The 16,871-nt window shown below is 37.9% G+C and overlaps 1 protein-coding gene across 3 annotated transcripts in view; it reads right to left on the bottom strand.

Moving 5' to 3' along the window:
- Positions 1–16,871, bottom strand: part of TOX3 (TOX high mobility group box family member 3) — a 64,157-nt gene that overhangs the window by 25,014 nt on the left and 22,272 nt on the right. The gene's annotated exons all lie outside the window — the stretch shown is intronic.

Raw genomic sequence — 16,871 nt, forward strand, 5'->3', positions numbered from 1 at the left:
AGGACCTAAACAATTCAGAAAACAAATTAAGCTTAGAGTGAAATAAGAACTGGGTTAGAAATCCTCTTCTGAACAGTTAGTCTGCGAATGTAATTACTGAAGAAACTACAGCTAATCAGCTGTGAATTGTATCCATTAATTAGTATTTGCCCTGGAGAAATGAGAAAAATCAGTAACAATGTTAACACTGCAATGCACTGATGAGTACTGAAACACAGGGCCCTCAGCATTTAGTCAAGCAGGTGGTTCCAATGGTCCAAGTAATTTAAAAAGCTCTCACCTGAAGTGCAGAGCTGGAATTACAAAGCACTTCTTGCATATCTTTGTATCTATATAAGGCTATAATTAATGGCTTTTAATTTAGAAACACTTTGTGATCAGCTGGGAACAGTTATAAATCACTCTAAATAGAACAAGGGGTTCTTGTCTATTTTAGTAAAATAATTTTGGAAAGATTTTTTTTTGGTGAAATGACTCTTGTTGCAGTCAACAATCTTCTGAAGCGTCACCTGCCCAGACCCCTCAGAAACAGCCCTGAACATTCCTGCCCTTGGCAAGAGGCAGCCAAATTAAAGGCCGCATGTGGCACTTCACCCTGCTGAGGTGTTCTTTGGGGTATCCCACCTGCTGCACTTCAGTGGGACACAAGATGATTGAGAGGCAGCATCTAGCCCAACTATCTGCTTGTCTCAAAACACCTTGCGAGCTACTTAGCCATAGTAATTAGTACTGTTTTTCACAAACCTTTGCAGCTCAGGGTCTCTAAGCACTCTAACTCTTATCGCTACAGGGAATAAAACCTGTTCAGCCTCCTTTGGCAATACACATCATAAGCCCATTTTTACCAAAATAGTCATAAATCCTGCATTTTCAAGCAATATCTGTGATGGCATCCAAATAAGAGGCACAGCAGTCTTACAACCCACTATTTGTTTTCCTTAATTTTAGAAATTCAGCACAGCATTCTAAGTTTTGATAAACGAGATTGGAGTAGTGCCACAAAAGAAAGACTACACCAACATGCTGATGTTATGGAAATTGATTGCAAGCAAATGAAAACTTTTCTGAATTTTTCTGTGAACTGCAGCTTTCATTCCACATGAAAATCACACCATTAAAACTATGGCAGTTTAGTCCCCTGCCCTTTACGGTAGAAGGGCAGTTAGATTTCAACTTGGCTCTACTGAAATCTGCAAAAATGGACCTGAAGGCTGCTATGAGTTTGACTGAATGTCTCCTTACCAATGCCCAGTTGACGGTCTCAAGAAAACTGATTATTTCTAAAATAGCTTATTGAAGCTCTTCTCCTAGCTTCAACCATCAAAACTGAAGCCCAACATCTAGCTTCATTCACCTTTTATCGGAAAGGTGCATATATGTAACACTAAGAGAAAATTCACGTCCTCTCGTCTTTCCCCAGCCTGTGCCCTAGCCAAGACCAAATCAGCAAGTTGAGCGTGCCCAGGCTTTATGGGTTTTACAAGGGCCCCATTTTTACTAACCACATGCTTTCAAAAAACAACTATCATGAGCCAAATCTTAAGATACCAATCTACAAGTCATGAGATTTGCTGCTTTGAATCATCACAGCACCGTGCTGTCTTCTGCATTTACTTAAGCTTTTTTTTTTTTTTTTTTTTGGTCCTGAAAGCCCTAAGGCTAATGAATTCACATGAAGCAAGAAGCTGGTGTTCTAAGATAGAAGTCTTACATGGTGAGCTTCATTTAAAAAAAAAAAAAAAAAAAAAAAACCCTTAGGAACTGGGAATGCAGATCAGTGATTAAATGTTCACAGAGTTCAAATTCCTGCCCCCAAAAAATCTTCAGTAATCTCAGAAGGTTAAATAAAGGCTGTTGGCTTGGTGCTTCTTTTGAACTGTGATGAGTCAAAAGCCTCTGCAATAGAAGTTTACACTGTAGAAACACTCTGGTGTCTGCAAATCTGAGTCATCATAGGCCATGACTGAAAGGAAGAACTTTGAAACTGTTATAGATACACAGAATCACATTCTGGACTTAAAAAACATTAGTGGAAATTTTGCTATTGACTGATTTTAATGGAGAAATTAATTACTTGCAATGTTTAGTCATTAGACGTCATTACAACTTTTGCACATTTCTGCCTTAAATCAGCCAAACCTAAATTAACTTCAAAACATTAGCGCTCACACCCACTATTCCGTACCCCAAAAGTGCAAATATGGAGATGAATAAGTAACTTAAAATTGAAAGTACAGGCACCCACTTATTTATCTCCAAAGAACAAAGTTGTATTTTTATAATCATAGTATTTTTGTGCTCAACAGTCAAATTAATCAGGCAAACCCATTAGACTTTTTATATAATTCTTCCTCCTGGTTAATTTAAAAATGCAACAACAAGGAAATCAATACCATGGGAAGACTTATTGTTGCTGCAAGGAATAAAAACCAGAGCCCTGGAATGTGAATATGGGTTACAGAAAGAAAATTTCAAACAAAATATTCTGTAATGGGACTGAAACACATTTTATCATCTCAGAACATACCAGGATGCAGGAAAGATATTTGGCTTAAAAAGAAAGCGAATAATTCTGCACTAAAAGATTACATTTCATAAACTAGGGAATAAATAAAAGATTTACTAGAAAAGATTACAGAATGATTTTATTTGAAAAGCTTTATCCCAGCCCTTACTGGGAAACAGAGTTCAAGTTTAACAATCACTGATAGCCCTTCAATAATTAATTGTTATTGGCAAGTCAGAATACTCATTTCAAAGTTTCTCAGGATAGTGTATTTACACTAAATTCACGCTGGCTTCATGAAGAACTATGACCTGAACTGGTACTAAACTAGTTTCTGTCAAAGTACTATGCAGATATCTTCTTGCATTCATATTTTAGATAGTTATACATCCAAATTTATCATTTGCAATGTCAATATATTTCTTATGGAAAGTGGCAGCCTCAAAAGATTAAATTTCCAGTACTTCTGCAGTAAAATTACAAGCCATATTTTTAAAATATGTCCATTAATAAAAATCATTCTTTTATGGTATGAACATGCTCATACTTTTATACAGAGTAATATATACTGGCACAAATATATATTATGGCAAGGATCTCAGCTCTATCTTCGTATTTGGCAAATTAATTCCTCAGAGGTTATACTATCCTTATGAGTAAAAAGCAAGATAACAATCCCAAAAGATGTAATTACAGACCAAAACTAAATTACTTTGCAGGTCTAAGTACTGTATCTTAATAATTTCACTGGAGAACATCTTCACTGCATTTGGGCAGATTTGATTTTGCTGCCTGACCAATAATTACAGCTCTGGCAAATACAATGTCTGATAAGGACATCAATTAAGAATAAGCATTGTGTTATTCAAAAAAAAAAAATCATCATGTTCACAGCCTGTCTGATTGAATGAAATGCCAAATTAAATTAATGGAGATTGCTAAGTCTAGCTGGCTGGTGGGGAACCATGCAGAAAGTGGGACAGCATAGACAATAAACTGTCTGTAATTAAAAGATGAGAAGCTGGACTAATGCTACTTCAGCCTGATTACGCCAAACAAAACAATATACACTAAAATTATTCTAGCAGCAAAAGTAGAGGGAAAGGAGATTTTTTTTCCCTTAATATCAACTAGCATTATCTACAGACCCCACTGTCCTCATCAGAGGCATTAAACACTACAGAAAATAACATCTAAGTATTATTTTTTCTCATCATGAAACACAGTTTATTTCCCTAATAAATGTAAAGTAACAGACTGGAATTCTCCAATCACTTCTATATCTATGCAGCCAGCTAATCTCTGTAGAGGCTTTACTGTTAAGTGTGATGTGTTCATAGCAGGAGCAGAGTGCTCTTTCGGGGACAGGAAGTCCTTCCTGACAGCTGCAACACTTCTGAAGCAGTAGGTGGTATTCATATTATCTTATAAAATACAAGTATTTTATTTTTGCTAGTAGAAATGATGAGGCAGATCTTCATAGTTGGTTCACAGATATAATATCAATGAAGTTGTTAGAGATTTATACTCTTAGAGATGAGTGAAGCATCTTTCTAAACCTGAATTTTAAAACCTTATAAATAAAAAAGTTATTTTAACCCAGATAAAGCACACATCCTCGATTTTGACACTACTTAAGACACTCCCAAAGAAATCCGGGTGGTTTTCTGGCAGGATGTATTTGAAGAGACAACGCTCATTGCCAACTGCAAGGAGTATTATTGAGCAGAGGCAGCCAGCCGCCCCCGGGGCCGAGGCTGGGGGATGCTCCGGGGTTTTGAGGAGCAGGAGAGCTGGAGCAGCTGCAGCTAAAGGGATGTCCATCGGGTCGGCCTGCAGGCAGCCGCCCGCGAGCGGATAACGCAGCAGACAACGCGCTCCGCGTACACACACGCTGTGTGCATAGACACACAAAGAATGTATCTTTGTTATCCAAAGATACAGGTGTTGTAGAAGATGCTGATGCTCCAGACTGCAAGTTAGCAGGTATTATACGCGGTAAGTTGGCCCTTGAGCCTTTCAATTCACATGCTCACAGCAAATGTATACTAAGTAATTATAATAGCACAGTACGACAGAAATTAGCTTTCTGAGATCCATTACAATATTGCTCTTATTTTCAAGGGACAATATCTCCTGGACTTGGTTCCTTCCCTAGTAGCTTCTGCCTGCAAGTCTCCACTGGGAGATCATAGTGCACGTGTGAGAAAACCACCTGGGGAGTGTTGGTCTCACTCTGTCCAGCTAGCAGAACTTACACACAGCGGTTAATTCCATGAGTTTCTTCCACAACAATTTCTCTACGATATTCCACAGGTTTCCTGCCTTCTGCTGAGCTGTGCAGCCACACAGGCCCCACAGCCACCAAAAGAGGTTTCTGCAGCGGGTCTTGCGCCACAGAGCTGCACTTGCTGAGGAGCACGTCCATGACGAGCAACTAGCCCACAACGTACAGGACACAGCATGTTAAAGCAGGTGGATCTCAGCCCCTAGTGCTGCAGTCACATCCCCGATGCTGAATTTCAGACAGATGAATAATCTCATTACTGGTTCATTAATTATTAAATCTGTACATAAGTGTCTGAACAATCATACATTTGACAGTCTTTTGATATTTAAAATCTTAAAAGCCTTTAATTCAGTGGGACCATTCAGATTCCTATATTTGAGTCTTAAATGTCTTCAGCACTAACTTTTTTTTTAATGCATTCTCTATGCTTACAGCCAGAAAAGAAATCGCAGTGGAATAAAATACTTGAGCAATGTCCTAAAGAAAACAGACATCTTTATATTTTATTCATATATCCTCAAATCGCTGTCAGACACACTGTTTGCAAATACTGTAGATTTAAAAGTTTTAGGAAAGCAATTAGAATGAAAATATTTGAAATTACTTTAAAAGCTTTCAGCCAGCAAGTAATAACTTTGACAATAATAATAAAAAACACTGAGTTAATCTCTCTAATTCCAGCCAAACTCTTTAATATGAACTCCTTCAGTGAATTCCATGGCCAAAAGCAGTAACTGAATGATATTTTGCCAAGTATGATACTGTGCTAGTTTTAGGAACAGTAATGAAAGGAATATTTAATGGTCTCATGTTAGACATTTTCACATCTCTTTAAGAAGGATACAGTCGATAAAAATTTTTATATGCAAGAAGTAACTTTGTATGAATATACACAGTATTATTTTGCTGATTGACAGTCAAGGCAATTCAATATAAGATAGATTTTCAATGACACTTATTCCATGTTTCAATGGATACATATTAAATGTAGTCCAAAGCACACTCTTGATCCTAATATTCACACAAAGTTAAGGTGTTGTAAAATTAGTTTTTATCTTGAAAGCCCTCTCCAAGACAAGCATAGCCAATGTTTTGCTTACACATGTTCAAAGAGCTTCAATTCACCATTTCAGCTTTTTGTAGACAAAAATGCATTTTCCATTCTGTCCACCTGGGCTCCAAAGGCAGTATAACTGAGAACTGATTCAGGGGGTATCTCAGCAAACGCATACATAAACTGTTTCTCCTCTGTAGAAGATTAATACAAATATAAACCTTAGACCAACCAAGTTTCACATAAAACCCAGCTTCACGAGACCCACAGATGTTACTTCAAAGAGCCATAATGTGCAATCTCTATCATCACACCCTGTTGTAGCCTGAAGCTTAAAACACATGAAGAGACCAAATGTTAAAATAAACACACTTAGTTACAAAGCCAAGGAGAGGCCACTCTAGTTAGGAGTGTTTTTTTTTTTTGTTTGTTTGTTTATGCATTAATATTTGAACAACATGTTTTTTCTTTGCTTTTTAACCCAGACTTTTTCCCAGTGATGAGCTCTGGAGCTATTTTCATCATTATGCGAGTGCCTATTTGTTACTGGGATAAACCACAGCAGACATACACGTTGTGGAAGGAATATGTTGTTCAATGCAGAAACAATTTCTTTGTCCAAGTCTCTCTCCACTCCTCCCACGACTCACCAGGACTAAAAGACACCCCTATACCACCACACTTTTATCCCCTACAGTCTCTTTCTCAGTGATACAAAGGATATTTTTACTTTTTTTTTTTTTTTTTTTTGGATGTGTCAGGGGACAAACCACAGATATAGAATTGCTTCTGCCACATGAACATACTCATTTCACTTTCCTCCTCTGGCCATTACGCTCATACAATCATGGGGTTAATCACGGCTACATCCCATATTTATGTAAGCTGTCTAAGCATTACTCTAAGCATTTCTTAGCATAATGACAGTGTTTTATTCTTAGAATCCCAAGAAATAGTTTTATATCACTATATTCAAGATTACCGTAACATTTTCTCGCACGAATTTAAAGTGATGTGATTATACTGCAATTGGTCTGTAAGTAGCTTTTCGTGGAATCTTATATCGAATTTCACTCACTGGCGAAAATTGTAAATTCCACTCTAGACTGTGATTCAGCTCTACTCCACTAGCAAATTATATCAAGTTTTAAATGCAAAATTGATAGAGAAAGGGTGAAGCAGATGTAGACATTTTATAATAATCATAATGGAGGATTAGTCAAGACACTTTCAGGCTAAAATCAGTACATGCCTGAAATCTTAAATATCTCCGTTCTCAGTCATGTTGATACCACGGTGCCTATGATTTTTTCCAGAGATTAAATACTCTCCATTTTTGAAATACTAATCGGAATCAAAGAGAAAAATGATATTTTTAAAGCCTGTGTTAATTCTACTTCATTATATGCACAGCTGTAGAAAGCAACACCGACAGCAGCAGAGTGCTTGGCTCCTGATCGCCTGGCCACGTTTGGGACCACCAAGAGCACCAGCCAGGAATGGGTCCTCACCAGCGCCTCAGCCCAGGTTGGTGCCCCCAACCCAATGGGGCTCTTGGGCACTGCGTGGCCTACAGGGAATTTTTCACTCGGCTTCTTTGGTCCCTTGCAAGCTTGCTAGGTGCATGATGGAAACATCCGTTTGTCCAGTTCCTTTATCTTACATCAACCTTAAATCTGGAGGATTTCTCTGACATTTTTAGTGGGGGAATAATTACAAATCCCACAATAGTGAGGCCTCCAGAGAGTCTTCAGCAACAACCAACTTTATTTAAACACAGAATTGAACTGGCTGCAGTGCTCTACAATAATGGTAAAGGAGAATTAAATTTAAGAGTAGAATAATCCCTCCTGCTAGCTTGTACTCTTAATTTATGCCACTGAGACTAATCAGGCTTAATTTATCTATCTTTAGCTTCCCGCTGTTTCATTACAACCTAAAGGCAATGTTTGGGGTTGTGGAAACTTTATTTTGTAGGTGGGTAACCTACTTTAATTGCATTTTCATCCGTTAATACAGTCTAGCATTTTTTCCACTTAATTAGGTCACTGTATTTCTTCTTATAGGTGGGCACAGAAATTACTTCCAATATTGGCTACAGCCCTGAGGTTCTGTGGAGATGAAGACCCTGCAAATTCCAATTATGACTAGTGAAATGATTAAAGTTTCATTTAAAACCTTTACTTCCAATAAAAAAGAATGGTACCCTAATGTTAAAATACTGAAAAATATTAAGCTAATTAATATCAGTTAAGAAAAATCAGGTTACTCTTATAATTTTTTTTTCAAATGCAACCTGACCAACAGCCTCACACATGCACCATTCACAAGCTAGCCCTCTGAAGCGTTCAGGTAGAGTTCAGCACTGGTATTTCAAAATGCTAACGTCTAACTGGCATTATTATTAAAGTACATATGAAAAAAGCACACCAGACATTTGAGTAATATAACTTATTTCAGCTGTCACAGAAAGAATACTGCTTTTTAAGATATAAGACTAAAAACGGGCAATAAAAGCTGTCTTGAACAGTGAAGTGCTACCCTTCCTGTCTTGATGTAAGCCAGCTTGAACTTTGATATATGCAAATTCTTCAGTTTTGTTTTGCTTCTTGAGGTATAAGAGACACTAGATAGTAGGGTGGTTTTTGACGAGCTGTTCCACAACTCATAACTCATGCCCTGAAAATACTCTATTAATTCAGTGGAATAAGGCAATTCACTGCCTCATGTTAGACTAAAGATGTACAAGAAGTTGTCTATTTCTTACTTGAATTCAAATCATCAGATTTGACTCTGCATTATTATGTACCATATCTATGAACAAGCAGTAACTTCCCAGGAGATTTATATGATCCCTGTTCTTTGAATGCCCAAGAAACTGTATAAGATTCCTAGAAACAGCAACTGCTTCCAAGCAAGGTTAAAAAGGAGAGGTCAAGTGGGAATAGACACAAGTTTATATTCAAGTAACAATCTATTTTTCATTATTGACCAATGTTATGAAGGTGATCTGAGCTCTACAGAAATATTTCTTTGGGTATCTCCAAGAAAGCAAATATTTTTCATGCAGAGACCCTTCCGAGAAGCAAACAAACAAAAAAGCTTTGCACCAAAACAACACGTTTCTGGCAGGCAGTAGTGTGTCAAAACTAGCTAGCAACTGCTTTTAATTGTCTCATTTTTATTTTATATTTTGAACCTTCTATTTACTTCTCACTTCTAGAAAATAAAATTTTCCAGATATTTGGAATCTTGGTATAGCAGAAGTGAGAAATTAATTCGGAATGCTCTTAGAGGAGTCCTATACACTTTTTTTGAAATTCCCTTGGCTAGAGCTATCTCATTGCTACAGGAAATTTTTGCTCACATAACTTCAGCAAAGCTTTTTTTTTTTTTTTTTTTTTTTTTGGACAAAGCCAGATTATGTTTCCCTGATATCTGAGTTGCATAAGAGTTGAGACCTGCTAATCCCACTTACAGCTCTGGCAGGCAAGTAGAAGGATGCAAAACTGTGCAAAGCAGCAGGAAACTTGACAACTGCTTTGGGAGGTTGTAACAAGAGCAAATTGCAAGAAATCCATGAGGTTGGGGCCTTTGCTGTCTCTGAAATGGAGATGACCATCTCAAAGCTTCCCAACACTTGTGCAACCTGACTTAGAAGACCCTGCACCGTGTTGGTGCCAATGCAAAGGAAAAGATGGAAACAGAGGAATAGCTGTGATGCTCTAGCAATTCTCTCACTACCAAACAAAATATATATTTTTTATTATATGTATTATATATATATATACACACACACACATACAACTACATAAATAAACACTTTTTTTTCACTGGAGAACTGACTTCTCAAGTATGATAGACATCTTGGTTTTGAGGCGAGTGTTACGACATTGCTATAAAACAGTGCACAAATGATGGGTGCTCGCAGGCAGAGAAGGGGCAAAAAGAAAGCAAAACACAACATCATAGTGCAGTGTGATGCCTAACAAAACAGGTTAGTAAAAAATTACTGTATCAGCAAGATAAGGAAAGAATTGAAATAGGTAGGAGAAAAGGGAAGAGAAACTAAGGAGAGATTAGCACCTAACAAAGGATGATCAAGCTTTCCACACTGAAAGGAAAAAAATGCTTTAGAAGCTTGTGATATTATTGTAAAACACCCAGGAAAATAAGATGAGGAGAAACCAGCAATGGATCTTGCATAGGACACAAAGGGTGAGGGGTATTTGCAGAGCGAATAAGGCTCTCCTGCTTAATTCAAAGGTTGGCAGTGATCCTGTGCTATATTCTAGCAACTGGAATATTATCTGCACCTAAACTAGCTACAATAAAAACAAAACAATAAAAGGACTATCAATTTTCATGTTGACATATAAGTATGCCGGCCTCTGTGATCCAGGAAAGATTTCTGCCACGCAGTAATGTTTACCTATCTATGTGCATGGGAGATGAGAAGGGCACGCGTGTCGACTGCATTCCTCGTGGAGGAAGAGATGGAGACACTGAGAGCTGCACAAACAGCTAAATGCTGAACGGAGAGCTCCCCTCCATGCTCCGGCGAGGCTGTGCAAGCCCAGCAGCGCGTGCCAGTGCCAAATCCCTTTCTGCTGTGCTCCCCTTGCCTGCGTTTTCCTCCCACAAATATAATTTGGGGAAAGCCTTCCGCTTCCTGGCCTGGTGACCACCTCTGCAGTGCACTCCTCCTTGGCAGCCCTCTCGCGTGCAGCTCTGCACAAGGGTGCTTGGCTTGCCAAGGCCACCGCAGCTGGTTATTATCAGGATCTTGATTATTATCAGGACTCGCTTATTATCAGGATCCAAAAAACATCAATTTCACATACAATCTACAAAGTGACTTGATCTCTAGCACCATAGAAATGAAACCCACAATCCTCTTAGCCTACCTTAAGTTCAGTTCCTGGACCACCAAAACATCATCATCAACACTTAGAACAACTACCAGCAACACAGATGGAGATTTACAGTGCACCGACTGCTTCCATTCAAAATACATATGGAGAGGCCAGTTTCACCTGCCAGCAGGAGCACAGACAAAGCAGAAGCACACTCAGGTGACCCAACAGTAAAGACTTCCCCACCAGCTTTGGCAGCCATGTGGTTCAAGGGAAGATGACTTACTGTGCATAACGTCAACTTCTCCTTTACCCCATTGCTGTTCACAGGATAATTCACTATCCCTTTGCTTATGCAGATACAACTATTTTTGATGTCACATCACACCACAAAATGAAACCCTCAAATGATTAGGATGAGGGGAATTAAAAAAAAAAAATCTTTTCTCTGGATGAGAAATAAAAGACTGAGGAAGGAATTCTTTAAGCTATTTACACTGACAAAGCAGGCACATTAGGAAGCTGCACATTTACTTACCAATAAAAATGCCCAACTTTCTGGGTACAAGGAGCTTTTTTGAAAATGTCAGCTTTTACATAAAAGCTGAATTATTAGAAAACTGGCCAAGAAAGGAAGAGTTGGAAAGGAGAATTATATAACAAATCTTAACTCTTCTAAAATAGGGCAGCTAGGCTATATAAAATTCTCTCCTGACTAAGTAAAATGCATATGACATAATGGAAGCACTGATTGAAATGTATGCAACCTGTACATAAATCATCCTTTGCTATTGTGTGCCAACAATAAGCTTATGGATTAGTTCAGGACAAAGAAAGTCATACCCATAAGAGTTAAAAGTTTAAAAAGAGAGATCTGGCTTACATCAAACTGACGTTTTAGATAAGAGTCCATGCTATAACAGGTTATACTTGCAAAAATAACTTTGATTGGCATATCATTTATACTAACTACTGCTTGGAAGTTATCCAGAATATGCAGCATACTATAAACTGTTGGGAAATATATCTGTATATTGTTCAATATTTACATTGTGCTTTATTTTGTAAATAGCAGACCTGGTAGAAAATGTAGCGTATTAAAATAGATGTGTTTAAAAAGAATCCCTTTTTCTCTACAGAAAAGTATTTTACTAACAGCAGTTGATAATCTTGTACAGAAATATTCACAGTGAAGCTAAATAAAGTTTCAATGGGAAATATTTGATTGCTTTGTTCAGCTGCTCAAACAGATTTCTATCTCTCCTTATTTGCATATTTCTGAATATTCCCTTTCAGACCCACACCATTTTTGTTAGCAAAATCAATTTTCTGTTGGACAAAAAGTGAGATTTGGTCTAATGATTTTAAGCTTTTAAATAAACATGAACTGAATTGGTGTAGAGAGCTCCCCTTTAAGAAGAGATCTTTGCTGTTTGGAAAGAAAAGAATTCCTCACATTCACTGCTATCAATCGTCAGCAACACATTTTAACACGATGGGAGGAAAAAAATATACAAGGGCAAAACAAAAAGAACGGCAACCAAATTCTGTAGCTACAAAATGGATTGATGCTCAAGTTAATTTTTAAGGAACATTATGCTCCCATGCTCATGCACAGAGCATAAGAAACACCCAACCATGTTATCAAAGTTTTACTGCTGCTCTCCTAACGCTGCAGCAGCGGCCACATTTGTGAAATCATTTCCCCTGCACCTGAAAGAAGAATTGTTCTGAAACTCAGCAGTGCTGCAGAGTCCTTTGCAACAAATCCCGATGAAATGCGGTTTTTCCCAGGTCTGCTCAGTTCTGCTAATAGTTATTGTTTGCACAACTGTAACTAAGTACATTACCAACTAGTTGTTCAATCTATATAAATTTAAGAAACACACATTGCCAAGGAGTGACTCATATATCAGTCTATTATATGCTACAGAGCTGACTGTATTAAACAAATCACTTTCCCTACAGCTGAAGAATAGAAGCTATATACAGAGCAGAGGTTATTGTCTAATTTAAATCTTGGCTCCCTTCCCAGAGCTGTACAAGATTCCAATTTGTGGAAATGTTACTCTCTGCTACTGCCAGAAAGGCTACAGAAAATGGTATTGGGTGCCTTCCAGAAATATGTCTGCAAAATGCCAATCAACAAGTCACTAAAGATTAACAGTATGACTGTACCAAATTAATTTAAATTATAGAAACATATGGCTAGGATGTTTGCACTGCACTTAACACAACACCTGCTTCACAAACAGCTAAGTTGCCTTCTACAGTATGAAATAATATGTCACACACCTTGAACCTCATTCTTATAAATGAGAAAAAATCAGGTAAGAAACAGTCACCAGGGGTTACCATTATTCCCTTTAAACCACCATTTTGCAATGGTTAGATCCCTCTACTTATTTAAAATGTTAACATCAGTTCCAATGAAGTGGTCTTCTCCCGTGAAAGTAATGAGCAACTGCATAAAGCAAGATGAAAATATGACAGAAAGAAGCATCCTGGTATTCCATTTAAGAAATCCGAAATGGTAGGCTCTGGTAATCCAGCTCGTACTCATACATCAGTCCTTCAAATAGTGTCACCAGGACTTCTCAGCAGAGGGTATAGAAAGTTAACATCCCTACATAAGAGACATTCCTCAGAGGCACCATAGACTCATGAAAGTGTTAAAGAATAAAAAAAATACCCAACAAAAGACAAATATGTTAATATTTCCTTGATGTTGCTGTTTCCATTATTTTTATAAAACTTTTTAATATATATGATTGTGTCATTGAACACAAAAAAATGACAGTCCTCAAAATATTTACACGTTAGTGTATGACATATTTCAGCTAAACAGGAAAGGAACTGTTTTATGTTTCTCTCCACTGCTTTTCTATTATTGCCTAGCTAATGGGAATACATCAAACAAATGTTCTACAAGAGCAATAAATACTAAAGTTGACCTATCCATCTGGAAGAAATGAGAACAATACTGCTCACTTTTAGCCCAAATATGACACTGATAAATGAAGCTGTGAGATTCCATCACACTCGCAACAACTTGGACTAGGCACTCACCACGTGACTCCTGTACCAGCAATTTTCCCCATTCATCTTCATTGGGCAGTCACTTGACCTGCCTCCTCACATCCCTGTCCATTTTGAACCTTCGGGACTGTTGTGCTTTCTAGCAATGTTCTCTAAAAGCTCTATTCCCTTTTGAAAAAAAAGAAAAAAAGCTTGGATGAACTTAAACTACATGAGCCATTTCTACTGGAAAGAGAACCTTTAGATGTTAGTCACGATTGAAAAAGAGTAATCACAGCACTGTAGGGGGAGCAACATGTACCCAAGCCAAAGCCAATGCACCTTCCGGCAAAAAGCACAAATGTGCAAGGGCAACCATCCTTTGGATGATCAAAAGGCTCAAATGAGGATGCATATAACAGATCTGCACAAACGAAAAGCCTCCCCTTTCCTTACTCCGTTTTCATTGCTTGAAATGAGCTGGAAGAGGCAGTCATAGTGTTCCTAAACCAACATCTTAAGAGAGTTTCATGGCATTAGTAGTTTTGTATTATGTCCCCATTATTTCCTTTTTCAACAGTACAATAATAACAGCACAGATTTGATTATTCTGTAATGGTGAAAATGAATACCAATTCAATACGAATTTGCTGCTATAATAAAAAGCTCCTAACAGGATTTTTAGAGACCTCCTGGAAAGACTGTTTATAACTTTACGATCACTTAGGGAAATCAGAAAGGCAAAAGACACCAAAAGGATTTAAGCTTTTTGACATTAAAACTATCTATCTCAGGCTCTCATGCAATTGTAGTAGCTTCATTAGGGTAGAGCTACAATGTTTATCTGATACATGTATTGACTGTCCTTTTTCTACAGTGCCCAAGCCACTTATCTTTCCTTTTCAAACAAGCCTTTAGAATTATGAATGTTGTAGACTGTCATGGTAATGTAGCAATTAAAATACTTCCAGATAGATTTCTTTTAGGCACTAAATTCTTCAGTCTTTTCTCATGTTGATGAGGTCTCACATGAGTGGTTCCATACAGCTGCTAAGCGCACCCGGGATCTAGTCATCTAGGAAAACATTGCTTAATGTACATAAAGACTGCAGAATCGGACAGAAAACACAGAAAGATAATACAGAAATGTTGCCTTCTACAGGCAAATGACCAATTACCTCTTGGTACTTCCATAAACAGGTTCTTCAACTCTGCTAGCTGGGATTTATTGCACAAAGATTTTTTTCTTTTTAAAAGTGCTTGTTATTTTCTGTCATTAGTTTAGAGAGTCCTACATGAAACAGAAACTATGCTGAAATACTGAATACATTTTCAAAAGCATGAGTGAAAAAAATTAGCAATATAATGTACAATTTAAAAAGCAAGATCCAACTTAGGTGTGCTTATAGTAGTTATGTTCCTTGACTGCAGGAAGTGTTACAGGTACGAAGGAAGGAATCACCGACACCCTGGAGCAGTGTCACAGTCATGCTGATTTAGCTTCTTTCCAATCATATTTACACATTCTCACATGCTTCTCCATGAGAAAGCAGATTTTGCAGAAAACCCATCAGTGGGTGACATGAGATTTCTCTAGTATTACTTGTACCAGTACCTGCAGATCTGCATTTCTACTCCCAATGGCAAATGCTTCTAGCCATATAAACTGAGCATCTCTTTGGAAGACAGAGACTGAGTTCTCTCTCGCTCATCTGAAATGCTGCAAAATTCACACCTTTTACATCAACTCAAGTTCAAAATGGTCATATAATTTCTTCAGTAGTGTCGACAGGGGCCTTGGCCATTCTCTTCGTATGAATAGATTCATCTTTGATCAGGAATGAGTGAATGTTTTAAAGGCCCTTCTCTGATGAGAAAGAGAGAAAGAAAAATCTCACAAGTGGTTTCCACGTGTGATTCAGCCTAAAGCTGCTGCAGACAGTAGATTCAGAAAATCATCTGGAAAGACTAGACTGTGAATCTTCTCATTCTCAAAATCCACCATACCACCCGAATGTACTATTTCTGGTTGTCTGAGGGGTGTCCTTTCAAGAAGGTAACACCAAAGTTAGTAACAAGACAAATCACTGGAACCCTTGGTTACAAGAAAATGATGATTTTGAAATACTCTACTGCATTACCGCCCTGAATGAAGCGTTATGCCACTAAGATTAAAACAAGTGTTTTTCTGAGGTTGGGAGTTAGAGAAAAGCAGGACAGTAGACAATAAAAAAGTCACTATCAAAAGAGGGGATTGATGTAGTTGTCAGGATACTTGTTCGAAAAAAAAAAAAAAAAAAAAAAACACCACAATCTAACACCTCAATAGCTCTCAGTGTGTCTCCGCAGAGCAAGAGATATACATTAGAGTCCAAGAAGGTAATTCTGGAAAACTACTCTTCAGTCGAAGATCTGATTAAGGTAAAAAAAAGCAGCCATTTCCTCTGCTTCCAAGAAGCCACATCGCATTGTGGGGAGAGGAGAAAAAAGGAGAACTGCTATAGGCTAAAACGAAAAAGATACTCCAAGAAACGAAGTCAAGCAAGGAGAGAAACGGATTTTCACCTCCGCTGGTTGACGTTCGCTGCGGAACATTTCATCCAAAGTGATGATGTTGTGTTATCCTAATGTCAGCTCCGCTGCCACCATAATCTGTCACGCACAGTTACTCAGTGGCTCTTGATGATGAAGCAGCTCCTCAGTTCTTCGAGACTGAGTGTTGTTGAAGCAACCTGTAAAAGGATTTGCTTAACATCTTCAGGAAAGAGAAGCAAAAATACTCTGCATTGCTCAAGTTAGCATACGCAGACTTTAGGGCAATATTCTGTTAATTTGGAACTAGTTTGCTCTGAATAAAAACTCCAGCAAGCAGTTGTGCCTGCACTGCAGACAACTCATCTTAAATTTCATTAATTTCTCCGCATACCTTTAACTTTATTCAGAAAGCCCTTTCAAACGTAGCTCAGGCCTGAACTCTATCATTTATAGTGCAGCATTGTTTGTGTCAAATCTTTGCAGCAGGGTTATCACTACGGGTTAATGGATTTATGTTCTGAAAAGCCATGATTAGAATGGGTTTACCAACAGTGACCCGTATTCTGCATTATGCAGTGAGAAACATATCTAGCAGCATGATTGTTATCAACC

The sequence above is a fragment of the Tinamus guttatus genome, unplaced genomic scaffold, assembly GCF_059628265.1.
Source record: "Tinamus guttatus ecotype Peru unplaced genomic scaffold, ASM5962826v1 Tinamus_guttatus_pri_ptg000389l, whole genome shotgun sequence".
NCBI lineage: Eukaryota > Metazoa > Chordata > Aves > Tinamiformes > Tinamidae > Tinamus > Tinamus guttatus.